The following is a 20404-nucleotide window of genomic DNA, read 5'->3' on the forward strand; positions in this document are numbered from 1 at the left end:
AGCCAAAGTCTATTTATTTCCCTAAAAATTTCCACTTATGTGATTTCTCATTCATTTGTGCTTTTTAATTTACTTTATATTTAATTTTATTGAATTAATTTAGAACAGTTTTCTATGGTTATAAGGTTCATGCTCTTTCTCTCCCTTCCCCCCCAACCCCCTCCCATACCTGACACACAATTCTACTCAGTTTTACATGTGTCATTGAACAAGACCCGTTTCTATATTATTGATAATAATTTGTGCTTTTTAAAGTATCCCTTTTCTCATTCAAGATTCAGATAAGCTTTTCAATAGGGACACCTAGTGGGCAATTTTTGCTCAAGGATTTGAGACCACTATATTCTTTCAGAGAATGGAATAGAAGGTTGTTTCTCTCTCTTTTTATGGGGTGGCGAGGGTGGGGGAAGATCATTAATTACACTGATCAAAATATGTTGAATTATTGAATAAGGGTAAAGTGCTTTATAGGCTTTTGGAAATGAGACATTTGCAAAGCATTTTGCAAACCTTAAAACACAATATCAGTGCTAGCTATTGTTACAAACTTTAAAATTATATATATATAAATATACCATTATTATTATTACTACTCCTAATACTGTTATTGTTATTCTATACTTTTAAAATTGGAACATTGATTATTGATTTAGAGAAGCCAATATTTTTCTTTCTGTCTTTAAAGTAATAATGTTATCACAAACCACATATTTACATATGATAGGTTTTCTGTAAAGGAAACTGTCAAGAAATTTTGGTGTAAGGACATGCAGAAATGTTAAAAATAAATTTTCTGGTAAGTATGTACTTTTTTCTTAGCATGGATTTTCAAAAATTCAGTAGGATAAGGTACTTCTCAACCTGAATTTATAACATCCAGAAATGAATTTGAAAGGGACTCTGTTTTATGATAGATGCACCATTGCCGTCTGAGCATATGTCATCAAATATTTTGTTAAGACTTAGAACTGTGCTCTTTGGCAGCATGAAGCAGTGTTAAGGTTTATATTCTTTGGTCTCAGAAAGTGGAAAGATGTGGAGAAAGAATTCCATCTGAAAGGTCGTATTGCATAGCAGAGTCAGAGAGAGCAATTTTGTTCCTTTTTCAATGGCATGGAAACTTATACTTTGACTATTTGGATTTTGTATATTAAGGTTTAGGAATGGAAAAAAGGAAGGAATATAGTTTACATTCATTTTTGAGAAACATTATTATATAGTGGATAGACAGCTTGTTGTAGAGAGTAAAAAAAATAAACTCTAGTTTGCACTAAAATTTCATCAATTCTCTCTCTAGAGGTGGCGAGTATTTTTCATGAATTTTCTTGGATTATTGTATTGTTGAGAATAGCAAAATAATTCCTAGTTGAACATTGTTCAATATTGCTGTTACCATGTACAATGTTTTCCTTTTTCCTTTTTTGTCATTAGTCAGTTTGATAGGTGTGAGATGATACCTCAAGAGTTGTTTTAATTTGCATTTCTCTAATTAATAGTGATTTAGAGAATTTTTGTGAGAGTTTTGATAGTTTTGATTTCTTCTGAAAACTGCCTGTTCATCTCCCTTAACTATCAATTGGGGAATGATTTGTATCAGTTCTCCATACATCTGAGAAATGGGGCCTTTATCAGAGAAACTTGCTGAAAGAATTTTTGATAATACTTCATAGTCTATAACATCTTTTATCAAAATGTAGTTTCCCCGATTATCTCTTTTAATTATTGGAATTTTTGCTTTTGGTCTTAGGTAATGTTTGCTATCCCTGTCTTTTTTACTTCAGCTGAAACATAATAGATTTTGCTTTAGCCCTTTATTTTAACTCTGTGTAAGTGTGTGTGTCATTCTGTTTCAAATGTGTCTCCTGTAAATAGCATATTGTTGGATTCTGATTTCTAATCCATTCCTCTGTCCACTTCTATTTTTTTAGGTTAGCTCATCCCATTCACATTGGTAGCTATGATTACCAACTTTATATTTCTCTTTCTTCCTTTCTTCTATTAATCCTTCTCTCTCTCTTTTGACCCTATCCATCCTCAAAATTCTGTTTTGAATCTAACCACTACCTCCCTTAATCTATACTCCCTTTTATTACCTCTCCTCTTACTTCTTTCTCCTTCTTTTTTTTGGGTAAGATAGATTTCTATACCCAGCTGAGTGTGTATATATATTTCCTCTGAACTTCTTCTGATAAGAGTGAGGTTCAACATTGTCTGCCACTCTACCCCCCAAGATCCCCTTTACTGTAAAAGTTCTTCGTTGTGCCTCTTTTATACCACATACTTTTCCTTTTTCTTTCCTGTCTTTCCCCTTCTCCTAGTGCATCTCTTTTTATCATTTCTTCATTTTTTGGAGATCATCCCAAATAATCGACTTATACTTGTGTCCTCTGTCTATAAAGTCCTTCTAAGTGCCCTAATAATGATAAAATTCTTAGAAGTTATATGTATTGTTTTCCCATAGAGAAATATAGTTTAACCTTAGTGAGTTCCTTATCCTTTCTCTTTGATGTTTACCTCTCTATGCTTCTCTTGAGTTTTGTGTGAGAATGTCAGATTTTCTGTTCAGCTCTAATCTTTTTATCAGTAATGATTAAAAGTTCTTTTTTTCATTGAATATCTATTTTTCTCCCTGAAGGATTACAGTTAGTTTTGCTAGGTAGGTTATTCTTGGTTGTAATCATGAGAAACTTCCCCATGTTTTTCTTTGTCTTCAGTATTTCATTTTTGAAAAGGGGGGAATTATCTATGGAACCTGGCGTGATTGTACAGAGAACTTATTCACCCACTTAGTTTTTAAAAATACATACATGGGGCAGCTGGGTAGCTCAATGGATTGAGAGTCAGGCCTAGAGATGCTAGGTCCTAGGTTCAAATCTGGCATCAGACACTTCTCAGCTGTGTGACCCTGGGCAAGTCACTTAACCCCCTTTGCCTAGCCCTTACCACTCTTCTGCCTTGGAACCAATACACAGTATTGATTCCAAGATGTAAGGTAAGGGTTTAAAAATACATAAATAAAAATACAGAGGGTGGATGAAACCATGATGGCACCAGTTTTGGAAAGTTTAGAGCATAAAATGAGCTGAGGCTTACAAGAAAACCCAAGGATAAAATATATTGGTTTAAAAAGAGATGATGCAACTTTTTTAATAGTAGAGGAAAAGGAAGAATAATAGGATTGGATGAGTGATGAGTAAGAGAAGTTGAACCTGTTCAACTCTAATTTTGCTTTTGTTTTCTTTGCCAAGGAGAATGATCGTTGGATTGGAATGGATAGAACAAAAAATGACTGGTCTTTTGATAAAAATTAGGGAAACAACTAGGGAGCTGCTAAGAAGATCTTCAGGTACTTTAATAAACTGAGAGATACGAATCCTGAATCTTTCAGAATGTGGAGAATGGGAGAGATTCAGAGTACTGCAGAGAAATATCCCAATTTCAGTGAATGGGAATAGGACAGAGTCTGTGAATTCCAGGCCCCAGAATGTGACTTGAACTCCTGGCAAACGTCTAGAAAGTACTAAAGGGAGAGTAATTGAGTGTCTAAAAAGAAGTGATGGCCACAGTGAATTGTCATGACTTCATCAAGGACACATCAAGCCAGACTAATCTCCTTTACTTTTTGATAGGATGACTAGGCTGATAGATCAAGGGAATACCATCACTAGTTAGAATCTAGCAAAACAAAGTATCTCATACTAATCTATTGGAAATGATAGAAATGTGTGGATTGGATGATAATATAGTCAAGTAGATTCTGAGCTGGTTGAAGAGCCAATAGTTATTAATGGTTTGATGTTAATTCTAAAGGAGGTATTTTAGTAATATGCTCCAGGGAAATGGGCTTGGCCTTTTGTTTTTTGGTCAACATCTTGGATAAAGGAATAGATGACACTTTTTTGGGGGCCAAAGGGGGGGTTGGAGCTTTGTAGATGGCACAAGACTAGGTGAAAAAGCTAACACATTAGATGTCAGAATTAGGATCTAAAATAGTTCTTTATGGGATAAAATGCTGGGTCACATTTAATAAGATGAAAGTTTGGGATAGCGATTGAACCCATGATTTCATTTGTGTAGCACACTCCCAGATGAGGAAATTCCTTCTATCAGTGCAAGTCAGCACCCTTTCTTCAACCTTCTTTCAATGTTTTCTTCATCTTAGACAAGTGTCTAGAAATGGAAAAGTTAGGTGAATTGTCCAAGGTCACACACACAGGTTATGTGTCAGAGGTGAGATTTTGACCCTGGTTTTGCTGGCTTTGTCCACTATGCCAAACTGCCTTTCCAGGTATAATTTAAAATAATAAATGTGAACTTTTTAACTTGGGTTAAAAAGAAATCAATTTCAAGTCTAGGACAGTTGTGGTTAGACCTCTATTTGCCTGTTTTTAAGTAGATTTCAAGCTCAATGTGATATGCTACTGTGATTAATGATCACAGCTGGGTGGAGCAAGGGATAAGACCCCAAACCAAGAATCAGGAATTCAAAATGAGACCTCAGATACTTACTTACTTGTGTGACCCTGGGCAATTCATTTAATCCTTTTTGCCTCTGTTTCCTCATTTAGAAAATGGGTTAGAGGAAGGAAATGGCAAAGCACTCCACTCTCTTTGCAGGAAAACTCCAAGTGGTGTCCAGAAGAGTCACAAATGACTGAACGACAGGAAGTGTAATTACAGGAGTTAAAAGTCAAAGTCATCTTAGAATGCCTTGATTGCCAAGTTCAAATAGACACAGACACAGTAGCTCTGTGATCCTGGGCAAGTCGCTTAACCCTGCTTCCATTTCCTCATGTGCAAAATGAGGCGGAGAGGGAAATGGCAGACTACTGCAGTATCTTGGCTTGGAAAACCCCAAATGAGGTCACCAAAGAGTTGACAGGGTGGAAATAAACAAGAGTTATATGATATATATCACTAAATAGTCGGTTATTCTTTGTTTTTCTGTTTCTCGATCTTGTCTGTCTCTAGCTCTCTTTATGTTCTTATGTAGGTACATACATATAACATTTAGATGATCCTCAGTTCTTGACCGAGCCCTCTGGGTCTATGCTAGCCACTCAAAGAGGTCCAGTGAAGACCTGAATGTCTGCCATCTGCGGATGAGCCCTGCAGAGTATTGAGAGATTCTTTTTCAGGAGTTTGGCTATTGGATGAAAAATGGAGATAATAAAATAAAGTCTCAAACTGAGATATATTTGTAATTAAAGCTCTATGTAAATGCTAGCTGTTATTAATTATGTATAATATATAAATGGTTATTAATATATTAAGGGTTTTACAGCCTGTATCAGTGGAAGTCTCCCTGGCCCCAATCCCCCCTACCCCCACTATTTAATCACTGGAAAAGGGATTGAGAACAGTCTTTTGATATGTTAATGAAGAGCTAAGACCTTTCAGACCTTGATAACTCTTTGTGAAGTATGAAAAAATTTCTCCTTAATGGAATTAGAGGGGCCACTGATATGCCCAGCCCCGTCATCCTTCCATGAAGTGTGAAGTTTTCTTTGATTAAATTGTAAGAGACAATCCATTGGCTGGAGGAAGATTAGTGATACCTGATGTCTCTGAGCTCGCCACCCCTGAGGTGGTCCAGTTAGGAGCAACTTTATGGATTGTGACTCCAGTGTCAAGTGGGGGAGAGCTAGGAAATAGTTTTTCTTTTTCACTGCTTCAAGATCATATTCATCAAGGCCCAGAGATGTTTACCCCAAAGACATCTATGCCCAGACTTTGAAATGCAAACACTTGAAATTTGAATTATCTTTTTTTTAGTTAAAACTTTCTTTTTGAATGATCTTTTAAGAAGTGAGACCTCTGACTGCAAAATAGAGAGCCAATGGTATGTTTAAGGGAATTCGGTCTTATAAATGGGATCTGGCTTGGGGAGCTCAGCTGATTGATTCACCCATCAGAGACCCAGAGAAGCTAGAGATACGGGATTAACATGATAATTCCAATGGACAAGAAAGGCCTTTGGGGCCCTGAAATATTGAAAGAATGATTTACTTTGGACATGTGTATTTCTTACGTATGAGATTCATGCTCACTGTGTTCTGCTTGTGCTCCCTTTTCTCATAAAACCATCCGAGAGAGTATACCTTAGATTTATTGAGGGGAAAAATGTTTGTGGTTATTATCTTTACTCTTCCACAAATATCTTTTGCTTCAAATTAATTTTGTCTAAGGAGTGCAGACTCCCAGGGTTCCCTAAAATGGAGAGTTGCAATAGCCTTCTGGAAACAATTCCTAGAGGGGCTGCTACAAAAATGAAGTGTGGTGAGATCAGATGAGGGAAACTCTCACTATTAGCTGAGATCAGGAACCAGGGAAGTCTTAATTCTTTACTTGCATACCTTCCTCATTAGTACCCGGAAGACCTAAAAAGGCTGAGGACAAGACAGAAAGTTATCTTAGCATTTCTATTTCCAGAAAGTTGACATTGGGTTAGCGAAATTGCCTGGCAAGAAGTTTCTTTTCATGTAGCACACCATAGATGGAGATGTTTCTCTAAAAAAATTCATACACATTGAGCAATAACTGTAAGAAAACTTAGACTACCTCCTGAGTCGGCACGTCACGATCTTATTAAAACACAGCTAAGTTTTTGATGACTTGTCTGAAATCATTTAAAAGCCAAGGTGGGGGGGCGGGGGGAAGAGTCTTCCCCAGTTGTGTCATCAAATCTGCCACTAAAAATCATTTAAACGCACCCCCCACTCAGACACTTTGAAAAGCTCACCTTTAAATCCTCTGTTCCAAAACCTTCCCTAAGGAACACCACCACGAGTGAAACAGGTGTTGGAAGCTCTGTTTTGAATCCATCCTCAGCAGGTGGTAATTTTCACTCTAATTCAGTGCTTGACAGATACTCCAAGACTGCCTGGCAATTGCTGCGCCTCATGGTGTGGCATGGGGCTTTGGTGTGTTTGTTTGTTTTGCGAGGACATAGAACCCCAAGTCCTGACTGCCTATAGATAGAGATATTTTAGCATATTAGATGCCTGCTGCTTACGGAGTACACACATTTTCCCAGACATTTCTCTCAAAAAATAAATTTCCAGTGAGCCAGAGATTGTGGCAATCAGGGAACAATCGTAGAAAATATGGAAGCAGATGTGGGAATCCACATGCGTCCATCTCACACAGCTCCCAAACAGAAGGCTCCCCAGGCCGTTGGGGTATCAGAAGGTGCTGCTGGGGTCCTTCCTGCTATATACCTCTAGCATGATCTGAGAAGGCAGCCATTACAAATTTAAAAAATGCAATTTCATTTGAGGTGGAGTGAGCACTGGACTAAAAGCCCAGATAACTGGGTTCTAGACCTAAGACTTCCAATAAGTAACTGTGACAAATCATTTAATTGTGCTCATCCTCAGTTTATTTAGTTGTACATGAGAGGTCTGGCTCAGAAGAAATGTAAGGTCTCTTCTAGCCCTAAAATTCTACGTTTTGGGGGGTTGTGTGTGTGAAAAGGATACATAGAATAGATAATTGCAGTTACATTTTCCATCTTTTGCTTGATGATGTCTAATGTTATTCTAGCTTTTAATATTTAATAAGCACCTACCATGTGAGGGCAGCCAGGTGGTTTGGTGGATAGAGCTTGTAGTCAGGAAAACTCATCTTCCCAAGTACCCTGTTTGCCTCAGTTTCCTCCTCTGTAAAATGAGCTGGAGAAGGAAATGGAAAACCATTCTTATATCTTTGCCAAGAAAACCTCAAATGGGGTTCTGAAGTGTTGGTTAGGACTGAAACTGCTCATCCACAACCAATGTGCTATAAGAGATTAAAAAAGAGGCAAGAGTCATTTCTTGCCCTCAAGGAGCACACAGTAAAATAGGAGAGAAAATAAGCAAATATGTACAAATAAGCCATATATAGGACAAATAGGAGACAATTAAAAGGAGGCACTAGATTTAAAAAGATTTGGGAAAGGGGGCAGCTGGGTAGCTCAGTGAATTGAGAACCAGGCCTAGAGATGGGATATCCTAGGTTCAAATCTGACCTCAGACACTTCCCAGCTGTGTGACCCTGGGCAAGTCACTTGACCCCCATTGCCTAGCCCTTACCACTCTTCTGCCTTGGAACCAATACACAGTATTGACTCCAAGACAGAAGGTAAGGTTTTTTTTTTTTTTTCTAAATGAAGATTTGGGAAAGATTTCCTGTGTAAAATGGGATTTTAGTTGGAACTAAAAGTATGCCAGGGAAGCCAGCAGATAGAAGTGAAGAAGGAGCACTTTCTGGGCATGGGGAAATGCCTCTTTACAAGAGTTTTCCCTAAGATAATGTGGAAATGGCTCTAAGCAGGGCTGGTGGTATGGAGAGCATAGCTATTTATAAGACTTTGTGGCTCAGAATTCCCAGGCTGCTTCCAAAGGGAATGAGTAGAAGGTACTGGTCAAAGTGGTAGCAGTGGTTTGCCCAGTTTGGCACATGCCACTTTGTATCGTTCCTGCAGGTTACACTTTTGCTTCTGCCAGGTTCAAAGTGAAAGGAATGTATCACAATAAGGGTTGCTCCCTTAAGAGAAAACTGAGCATGCACTAGCTTTTCACTCCTTAGCCTACAGAGAAGAGACTGGAGCCACATAAAAGAGGTGAATTTCAAAGGAGATAATTTGAAATGTGCAGATGATTAATCTCTCCTATCTTGATTATATCCTCCATTTAGTAGCAAATGCTTTTCTAAACGAGTGGTTTAAAAAATATTTTGACAAGCATTCATACTAGGAAGAAAAAAGAGAACCTATGTTCAATATATGTTTAAATTGATTTAATTAAATAGTATCCTTTATAGCCAACTGAGGCTTCAGGAACTTTGGAGATATAGCTGGGTACTGCAGTTTGGGGGGTCTGTTGTCTAAAAATGGGTCTTTGTGGTTGATTGAAGCATCAAGGTATCTCCTAATGGAGGTTAGATAGGGTGTAGCAGAATCAATTTTAACTACTTTCCAGTGTGTGTATGTATGTATATTTGTTCCTTTCTTTAACGTTTTGTTAGTAATATTTCACCAGCATTTCTGATTGCTAAGGAGTTCTAAGGCAGTGTCTGGGAAATCAAGGTGTTATTAATTGTCTCTACTCTCAGACTTATACTTTGGAATCTTTGAAGAATGAAACTGGTTGAGGAGGCACAAAGGGAGAAAAGGAACGTTTAGGAATAAGAGAGTCTGCCTTGCTCCATGGCTGAGTTATTGAGACTGTTCTTTGAGAGATAGGATCCTACTGTCTTGGCATTGTCTAGATTCTGAAACGTTTGTCTGCAAGTTTCCCCCATAGCCAAGAGATTCATGCTTGTGTAAAGGTGAGCATGAACTAAAAAAACCAAAAGAACTTTATGGCAAAAACAAATATTTTATTTATATTTATTCATGATCTGACTTAACCCTTCTGAAATGGTCTTCACATGCTGAAACATGTTAAAGATACTTTAATCAAGTTAACATTCATGTTGGGCTTCTTGATATGTTAAAGTTGCATTCATGTAGTGAGCTGGAGTATGTTTATATATGCATACATTTTCTGGCAAGTGCGGTCATTTTGTTATAGTCACAAAGGAAGGCATGTAATCTGTGCAATTATTAAAACCCTAAATAGCAAATATAAATTATAGGGAAGGTGATAACAGTCAAATATCAGGTTTTATGGAATGAAATACAGCAATCATGGGTTAGCAGACCTTGATATAGTCTTCTGGAACAAGACTGGGCAAGACAGTAGAAGACTAGCATCCTTCTAGTATTCTTTTCAATGATATCATTGTAATCATTGTGTATGCTATTCTCTTGGTTCTTCTCACTCTGTTCTGCATCAGTTCATATAAGTCTTCTTATTTTGCTTTGAATTCTCATTGTTTATCATTTCTTAGACTTCAATCATATTTCATTCCTTTATATATGACTGTACACTGCTCTCTATGGGCAACTACTTTGTTTCTGTTTTGTTATTTTGCTGCAACATAAAGTTCTGCTGTGATTATTTTAGTGTCTAGGTCTTTCTGTTTATGGCTTACTTGGGGAATATGTTTTGTAATAGGACATTCTAGATCAAAAGGTATGAAATGAGACAGGGGGGTGGTGCATTGGGTAGAGTGGTTCTGGAGTCAGGAAATCCTGTGTTTGGTATACAACACTTGCAAATCATTTTTGACATCGACAACCCACTCCCCCCTTGGGGCTTCTTTTATGGTTCATTTCAATTCATTTTCTGAGATTGGGTTTTAAAAATTCTCTTTTTCTTGTTTGAAGTATAAAGGTACTTCTTGATATACAATGCTACTTTCCCTTTCTTCCATTCTATTCATTTGAATAAAATATTCATTTTTTATTTCTATATTCTCAAAAAGATGAGTCACTTCTCATCGGGTCAGGCCACCATGTTCTTTGTTCTTGGTGTAGGTGCTCCTAATTTTGCTCTCAGGAGCCATTCTGAATTAGTTTCACTTTCCACATGAAAGGCCTTCAAAATTGTCTCCTTTTAAGGCTAAAGATTCCCAGTTCTTTAAATCACCGCAACTGATATGAGTTCTAGACTCCTTCGCTATCCTGGTAGCTGCCTGAAAAAGATGTTCCTTTTTAAAAATGTGGAGCCCAGAATGAAACAAAATACTATCCAAGTTTGGTCTGACATGACCCAGTTAAGGTTCAAAATGCAAATATCTGTAAGGGAAGTCAGCTCCTGTCCTGAGACTAGATTTGAATTGGTTAGCAAGATGAGAGATCAGGGGTCATCCAGGGTCTAAGTTTAGTGTACAGAAGTGCACGCCCTGACCTTTCCATCCCTTTTGAAAACTTGGAGAGAATTTGATTAGTTATTCTAAACGCCTAACATACTTGTCTTTGCTGAGTGAACTTGTCCCTAGAATCTCCGAGTTGGAGGTAATCTCAGAGGTTCTCTGGCCTAATCTCTACCTGGACATAGCCTAGCATTCCCAAGAAGTGGTTGCCTAAGCTGTTTTAAAGACTTCAGTTGAGGGAGACTTGGCATTTTTCAAGATCATCTATTCCAGTTTTGAATGGCTCAAATTATTAAAGAGTTTTTTCTTACAACATATCTGCTTTTGATTCTTTCCAAATTCTGTCCACTGTTTCTTGTCTTCCCTCCTAGATCAACCCAAACCCTTCAAATACTAAAGATTGCTGTCACCTCCCAGGCCTTCCTCTATCACTTCCCTGCCTAAGCCTTCTCTCCTTTATCCTCCCAGGTTCTTCAACCAATTGTCAAATGTTATGAGATGAAGCTATTGAATCTCAGAGTAGTGAAGTGACTTTTTCTGATCATTCAATCACTAAATAAGAGGCAGAGCTCCATGATTTTGGCTCTGAATCCAAAGCTATTTCTTCTTCGCCACAGCTGGCCCCCGGAAGAAAGGCAAATCTGTCAAATATGAAGCAGGTAAAGCTTTTTAAAAACAAAACAAAACAACCCAAATTTTCTACCTTTCAGACTGAGACCAAAGTCCTGGGCTCTCTCCCTGTCTTCCTCTTACTCCTAATTGACATCACAGTGTATAGCAATAATAAATTGCTAGTACTTCTTAGGGATCTCTGCATTTTAGTAGAGGAAAATCCTCAAACCAAATGACAGAATCCCTAATGGAAAAATTTCAGGGATGATACCACCAGGAAGCCAGTTTCTAGATATACTAAGGTCGGCACTCTCAGAAACATCCTACACACACTAACTACCAAGCTACAAATCCAATGGAATCATGTATGGAATGATACTGTGTCAAATAACAATGCCAAAGGCTGGACGTTATAAATTTTGTCTAGTAATTGTAGATCAACTAACCAGATGGCCGGAAGCATTTCCTACGACCCGAGCCACAGCAGATTTTGTTGCAAAGATACTTTTAAAAGAAATTATTCCTCGTTTTGGCCTACCAGCACGTATTGACTCCGATAGAGGGAGTCATTTTACTGATTCTGTCTTAAATCAAATATATTCTTGCTTGGGGATAACTCCAAAATTCCATGTTCCATATCACTCCCAGAGCTCAGGCCAAGTGGAGAGGATGAATAAAGAACTTAAGACTATGATTGGCAAATTATGCACTGAGACCCATTTAAAATGGCCTGAAATTCTCCCTCTGGCCCTATTTTATCTTAGAAGCAGGCCTAGAGGAGACTTACATATTTCACCATTTGAGATGCTTTTTGGACATCCGCCTATACAGGCTAAGCCTTTCTCCCCGGCTTATACATCGCTATTAGGGGGAGATATTACTATTGCTTCCTATATACAGGAGTTACAGCACAAACTACGTGAACTTCATGAATCCGGAGCTGCAGTACAAGCTGGACCATTAGACTTTTCTCTGCATGACCTGAACCCAGGAGATAAAGTTTATATCAAGAATTTCAAGCGAACTGGAGCAACTGAACCTTCATGGGAAGGACCATTCCAAATATTATTAACTACTCCAACATCTATAAAGATTGGAGAAAGAGACTCTTGGATTCACTGCTCACATGTGAAGAAAGCATCTTCTGCTGAGACTGATTGACTCTATCCTATCATATGAATTGTGACTCTATCTTATCATAAGAATTGGAGATAATAATCCATAGACAAATGGATATTTTTTTTTCAAGAATATATTGAATTACTGATTTTTTTCTTATTTTTTCTTATTTCTTTTCTTTTATTTTTTGATCAGAATATTTGATTTTTTTTTCTCATTTTTGTACTGAAGGTACACATAATTAATATTAATATTTTTTTCCCTGCAGTAATACAAGTTAATATATATACTCTTGCTATAATATCAATATATGCCTAAAAGCTTTAAACTATGGGAACCTGCCATTTATTGATAAAATATTATAGGACTGTGATTAATGTTTGTGTCTGATTCCAGGAAAAGGGATAAAAACAAGGAGCACAGACTAAACCTGAATAGTGCCAATAGAGCACACAAGAAATATTAAAGTGAGACTCGAGGTTGCGACGCTTAACTTATGTTTAAGTCGTAGGACTTCCTTGTATCTACACTCTTTTTGAAATACTCAAACAAGTACAAAGCTTGACTATCATGCTGGCTCCCTATATCCCTGAGGAAAAAAATCAGACAAGGGAATGACATTTCCCCATCAAAATAGAATTCAAATTCTTTCCTTCTTATATTATGGCAACTTCCTGTAGTCTTGGCTACAAATGGCTAAGTGAAATATTACTGTATTCTGTCCTACATACTTGTGGGATAGAAATTACTTTAAACTGGACCTATACAAGGCCTATTTTGAATTTTTCTTATGTTTTTGATTATTTTTCTATTCTTTTGATAATTGGCACATACACCCCCATAACTGAACATTGCATTCTGAGCTAAACTTGATATTTTTTTTTAAAATACTTACTTCAGGGGGGATTGTATTTTAATTTAAAACCTAAGAATTTTTTCATTTTTGAATTTTTTTTTGTTTGAGATTGTATTTTTATAAAAATCCAAGACTTTTGTTTAAGATTTTACTGTTATAAAAAATTTTAAAGATTTTGATTTTGTTCGAGAAAAGATCTTCAAGAAAGAAGCTTGAAACTTTTATATCCAGAGAATGAACTGTTGCAGAAAGATGCCAAAAACCTACACTTCATCAAGAAGATCAAGAATGAACTTTGGATGTGATTGATTGGACTGAACTTTTGATTGAACATTTATTGTAACATTTATGCCAAAAGGGACTGCCCCTAATTTGGCTTTCTGTCAATGCGCCTAGCAAACATTGGTTTTGCTTTCTTTTCTTTTCTATTTCCTCTCTCACTATTCTAATTCCTCCTAGAAAATTGAATATTGTGTATATCTTTAGTTAGAAGTGAATTTAGAACTACAAAATGATTATGTTAAATGATCAATGGGGAGACTAGTCTCCCAATGATCATCAGGGGGGATTGTAAACCTCAAATTTCCTTAGACTTATAAATGTTTGAAATTTCACCATTGGGATATTTCATACTTGGAAAATTTCTTACTGATAGTCTATTGGAATGGGAACCCCATTGGCATGGGAGGTTCTTTCTCTTCCCTTCTTAAGATTACTTTAGGACAGAAACCCTTTGCTGAACAATGGAAAGGACTTTGACCTATAGAACAGGAATTTCTTTGAGTCTTGATTGATTTTAGAATTGATACAATGGAGATACTCCACCCTATTCAGTCCTAATAGGATTGAGTAAGGGCTGCAGCCTAGATCAAAATTTAATTATTCCAATCTCTACCATACTCAAGTTAACAGGATTTAGAAAGGGCTGTAACAAAGGAGTATAGATTTAATCATTTGAAAATATGACCTTCAACAGACATGTGCAAAAGCCAGAAACCTCTGGGCGGTCCTGGGTTAAGTGAGAGCCTCCATTGACAGGGAAATTGATGAAGAGTGATTGGTAGATGTGAGGACTGAGGGGAGGCAACTTGGATGGGGTCCTTAAAGATAGGAGGGTCTGGAGACTGGGGAGGTGGTTGAGTTTTTGGTCGGTGTGGGTCCTGGGCTCTGAGGAAGCTTGCTCTGAAGGAAGCTGAAGGTGGGGGCCTCTGAGACTGTTTCTCCATTTTGGACACGTGAGTAATAGGGACTGATCTCTTTTCTTTGCCCCAGTTATCTAAGGGCTTGGGCCTTTTGGCCCAGCCTAAACAGAAGGGGTATTTAAGCCCTATTCCCTTCTCTCCCCTTTCTCTCTCTATATATATCTCTAATTCCTTTCTTGCTCCTATTGTAATTAAACTCCAAAAAAGGCTGACGGCTGACTTGAGTTTTTCATTTAGGAATTACATAGCTGATTCCTTGGCGACCTTAAATTAATATATATCAGTCTTTTAAAGTGATTCCCTTGTTACAGTCATAATATGACGTAAGTAATGAAGATACACAAGTAGGACTTCCCACATTTTCAGTAGTTTTCTTGTTATCAGATGCGTGGCTGAAATTACTCTGAGAGTATCGCAGTCCACATTTATTTTTTAAAAGTGTTTTTTAATAGGTTCATTTTTGTTTTTCTGTCCCCTTTATTTTCGAATACAGCTCGATCCTGAACAGTGAGGTCTACGATTCCCATGAAATTGTTACAAGTATTGGATTCTCACTATTTGAAGTTATAATTACAAAAAATATGATATTTGGTTCTAGCCCAATGGAAGTAAGCTGTGTGAATTCAAATAATGCCTCTACTCGGGATTCAATATTGCCTCTAATTCCTTTCCCTCCCCACTCAGAGAACTATCCTATACAACGAAGAATAAAAATGAGAGAAAGAAAAAGCAATTTAGGAAAACTAACCAACACATCAAACAAGTCTAATGATCTGTGCAGTGTTCTATCCCTAGTTTGAATGAAATTGAATTTGTTTTCACTTGTCTAATTTTATTGCCTTTATTTAAACATTTTAATGTCCTCTATTTTATCTTTTTGTCTTACTTGGGCATTCACAGCTAATGCTTTGGCCTTACTTCAGTTTTGTTTCATATCACATTGTTTAACCTACATTATATATTTGTTTCACATTCATTATGTGTGGGTCTCCATTGATGGCTACCATGACATTTAAGTGCCTATGGAGAGAGTAACTCATTTGTTTCTACAATATTAGCCAGCAATTGGCATGTAAGTCAGAAAAGCAACAAGACAATCTGGATTTAGGCAGGGTCCTTCAGTCTTATGATGTGTTATCAAGAAGAGTTAAATGGGTTTTCCCTGAGGCACTTGGCTCCTGGAATAATTGATCAAATCTTCCAAAGGGACTGAAAGGTTGGACCTGTACCCAACAGGGGGCTAAAGTTATCTGGCTTCTTAATGAATTTCACTCAGGTATAATGATTCTTCCTGAACACTTGGCACATGTGGAGGCTTAGAGAAACGCTTTCATCAGATAGTTTTTTTCCCCTGTACATCTTGTTGAAAGACTGTAATAGTTCGGGAAATCAAGATGTCATTCAGGGAATCTTTTGGGGTATCTCCTCATGAAAGTCTGTCAGCAACACTGGCATCTTTGTAATGAAGTTCTTGAAGTCTAGGAAATTTCTTCCTTTTAAAAGTGTGCTTAAGTTATTGATTTTACTGAAAATTTTGAAAAAAAATTTAAACAGTGGATGTTTAAGACAGTGGTCAAGGTAGCATGGTGAAAAGATTTTGGATTCTGAATCAGAGAATCTGGGTTTGTGTCTTGGTTATGCCCCTTATTATCTGTGATCTTGGACAAATTAGCTAACTTCTTTAGAGAGGCCTCTGTTGCTTCCTCTGAAAACCAAGAGTAAGTCCAGATGATTTTAAGGGATACTTCCCTCTCTTAATCTATGATTCCCTGGCCCTAAGTATTAAAATACAGAAGTCAATAGCATTGGATGGCCCTTCTTAAATTCCCTGTGGACACGTTTTTGTTTGAACATTTTTCTCTTCAGACCTATTCAAAAGATAAGGCACTTGAGATACTGTGTGACTTTCTGTTTCATTGTGAACCCTTGTAATATTTTAAGAAAGAAGTGGAATAAATTTCTCAAGTGAAAACAATGCTGAGTCAATTCTTAAAAAAGGATTGTAGCATCATAGAGTCTGAGCTGGAAGAGATCTTTTAAAGTTGAGGAAACTGAGGCCCAGAGGAGTTAAGCAATTTGCCTGTTGTGACATAGGTAGAAAGTGGCTGTCTGAATTAGAATCCATGTCTTTTGATTCCAAATACAGAATTCTTTCTAGTAGGTGCCATGTTGAAAAAGATGAGGTGATAGAAAAAAAGGAAATTGTTAAAATGCTCAATAAAAATAATGCATATGAAGTATGACATAAAATGACATACATTCTTTCATTTGAGCGTCACAACAATCCTATGAGGTACTTACTATTAGTATCATTATCTCTGTTTTATAGGTAAGTAAACTGAGACTTGGATATGTTAATGAAAGAGTTTAGAGAAGGGATAAATAAGACCATATAGCTGCCAGGTAATATTCCTAAAGCACAAATCTGATGAAGTCATCTGGCTGCTTAAGAACTTTCTGCAGCTCTCATCTTCAGGGCAAGAGCTCCAAAAGAACCAACTTTCTTCCATAGTTTACTTTCGTAGTCTGGTAAAGTCCAAGGACCCATCCTCAGAATATTTTTAAATGTATAATATAAAATACATAGTAATACAAGGAAGTCAACTATAGTGACAGATGACTACCAAAATATATTAAAAAAACCTTCATGAACCCTATTTTAAATGTCATTAAAATACAAACTTCTTAACTTGCATTTCATGCCCTTTGCAGTCTGGCTCAAAGCAGGCTTAACTGAGTTCAATACCTGGCTCATAGTCTCCTCTACCCCAACTTTTGCTCTAATACTAGAAAACTTCATTACATACATTTACTTTTATATACACATGTTGTATCCCCCATCAGAACATAAACTCCTTGAAGGCAGGGACTGCTTCACTTTTGTCTTTGTGCCCCCACATGCAAGGTACCTGGAACATAGGAGGCACTTAATAAATGCTAGTTGATCAAATCACTTAATTGTACAGTTAAATGGATTCATAAATGGTTAACTGGACAACAAGTTTTTAAATGGGTGACTGTCATCTTGGAGTGCTCCAGGCAACTCTTCTTGGCTTTATGCTGTTCACTGTTTTTATTCTCGACTTGAATTGAGATGTGGAAGCTATTTTTTCCTCTATTTCACAAATGATACAAAGCTGAAATAGTTGCTCACAGGTTAGATGAGAGAGTTGGGATCCATCTGTATGGTCTGGGATAATTGGCCACATAGAATTCAATGAGATTTTTGAGGGATAAATGCAAAGTTCTGCATTTTCAATTTCTTACATACAGGATTGGAGAGGATTGAGTAGGCAAAAGTTGATCTGACAACAATAAATAAATTATCCCTTCTACTTGCTGTAAACCTTGAACTCCTTTAACTTTTATTCATGGACTCATCTTTTCTAGCCCATTGGTCATACTCTTTTGGACTTTCTTGATTCAGCTTTATAATTATCTCATTGTGTTTCAATATATCACATAACCATTAAAAATAAATTACCTGCCTCAGACACTTCCTAGCTGTGTAACCCTGGGCAAGTCACCTAACCCTTACTACTCTTCTGCCTTGGAACCAAGGTGGAAGGTAAGGGTTTTAAAAAATTAAATTACCTAATTTCTGTGAATTAGGCCAGTTTATCATGAATGAGGTTAGATCTTCAAAACAAGGATGGAGGCTAGAAAACAGAGATAAGCTATTTTTCTATTTTAGAAATTTTGCAGCACATTATTTTCCTTCATTTCTGTTATATTATTTTGTTTTAAACTTAATCCTTCCCCTTAGCATTACCATATACATAACAGCCAAAAAAAAAAGAGAGGCTTGCATATGGAATGATGATTCCATTTTATGCGATCTGCTCTTTTAAAAATATATATCATGAATTCCCACATTACTTTCAAGACTGTCCTGCTTGTCTGTGCTTCTTTCTGAATTCATTTTTGTTCTACGCATTTTATTTTTTTTAAACCCTTACCTTCTGTTTTAGAATCAATATTGTGGATTGGTTCCAAGGCAGAAGAATGGTGAAGTCTAGGTGACCTGCCCAGTGTCACCCAGCTAGGAAGTGTCTGAGGTCGGATTTGAACCCAGGACCTCCTGAGACACTGAGACACCTAGCTGTCCTGTGTTCTATGTGTTTTAAAATACATTTCAGTGACCTTTTTTTGGGGAAGGCATTCTTATTAACATCAATTCATCTTACCCCACTCCCTCCTCAATTACAATCTCAGAACAAAGAAACAAAAGCCTTTTCTTTTAACAAATAGGCATAGTCAAACAAAACATATCAACATGGAGGCCAGGTGCAATTTTTTTGTCTTTTTCTGCTTGATAGATTCATTGCCTGTCTGTCAGAAAGAGCAATATGCTTCACCAAAGAGCAAAGTGAGTGTATGTTTGTGTGTGTGTATTTGAGTCTCTTTTTATCTAGTTCCTATCAGAGTAGAGAGTCTCTCTGATACTGCTCCCCTTACCCATTACTCCATGTTTCTATGTTTTTCTCATACTCCCCAATTATAAGAAATATTCCTTTTCAGAATAATCTTTTTATTTCTTAGAAGTCTTTTTAAAAGCATATAATAATTAAGATTACAAGGGATGCCAATTATATTATAATGATGATATAATTTCCCCCAGATCTCCAGGAATCTGTCACCCTAAGAGGTCTGCGTACCTCACATTAAGAACCCTTGATCTTTATATGGCCATCCGTGCCACCTGCTCAGCTCTGGAGAGCTGGTGCCATAGGAGGACTGAGAAGTGTCCTCTTATGCAGCTGTATTATCTTCTGCTGTTCAAATGCTCTACCTTCTAGCTGGTTCACTAATTGATAGTCTTTTCCTCTGTTGATTGCAGAAAGCCCAGGAATCTGTCAGATGTGGGTGGGCATAGCTCTAACATCCCCACAAAGCATATACCATCTATCACCCAAGTCATCTTGTCTCCTTCTTTAGTTTCCTTTCTGCCCAGACTTCAGGAAAAGGGGACTGACCACTGGCGTGCAAGAGAAGCATTATGGGTTGTAAAACTCCAATGAGGGTGATACCTCAAAACAATCCCTAGGTGAATGCTTCTACCAGGATCAGTGCATTTTGGGCAACCATCCCCTTGCTAGGAAGATTTACTAGACATCTAATCAGAATGGTTTTGAAGAGATTTTTATCTAGACTTGGCTCATCACTGGTCTGGAGAAACAACAGATTAGACTGATCTCATCATCATCTTGAATTGGAGTTCACACCTGATTCAGCATTGCAAGATGTCCTAGCAGGGGCCTGGGAGTAGGGGATCCAGTGTCTTAAGAGGCATTCTACATTCCTGAGTGTGACTGACCTAGGATCAACATAATGAGGCTTAGTAGAGCCCTAAGGTTCCAGCTCTAGTGGTGGGTCCTGGAGACTTCTGAGGAACCCGAAATAGGATTTTCTCTTATACTAATGGGGATGACTAGTTGATTGGGGAGATGAGGATAATTATCATTGCTTCACTTTTGCCTTACTTCTCTCGGATGCTCACTTACAGAATAAGCTAGATGATTTCTCTAAAGCCCTTGTATGAAGACCTGATTTTAAGAATGTCTCTGGGCTTCCTTGATAAGTGATCTTACAACATCAAATCACTTAATCAGTGAAAAATCTTTGCAAGCTGCCATTGCAGGGTTCTGTTCAAAGCAGGTATATAAATAAGAATATTTTTTACAAGCACTTAAATCCTTAGGTAACAGCGAGATTTCTCTATCATTGGTATTTTTAAAGACAACAGAAATCAGCTAAAACTATCCTCATAAAATTGATTTTCTTTGTGACTGATTTAGAAACATTTGCATTTTATTGAGTGAGATCAGACAGATATTTTCTTGCAACCTGGAAAGGAATTGTTAAACTATAATAT

The 20404-nt window shown here is 37.2% G+C and overlaps 1 protein-coding gene across 2 annotated transcripts in view; it reads left to right on the forward strand.

Annotated features, from left to right (window-relative positions):
• The window catches only part of DERA (deoxyribose-phosphate aldolase), a 187681-nt gene that overhangs the window by 11123 nt on the left and 156154 nt on the right, over nt 1-20404 (forward strand). The window lies entirely within an intron of this gene.

Source organism: Monodelphis domestica, chromosome 5 (assembly GCF_027887165.1).
Source record: "Monodelphis domestica isolate mMonDom1 chromosome 5, mMonDom1.pri, whole genome shotgun sequence".
Classification (NCBI taxonomy): Eukaryota; Metazoa; Chordata; class Mammalia; order Didelphimorphia; family Didelphidae; genus Monodelphis; species Monodelphis domestica.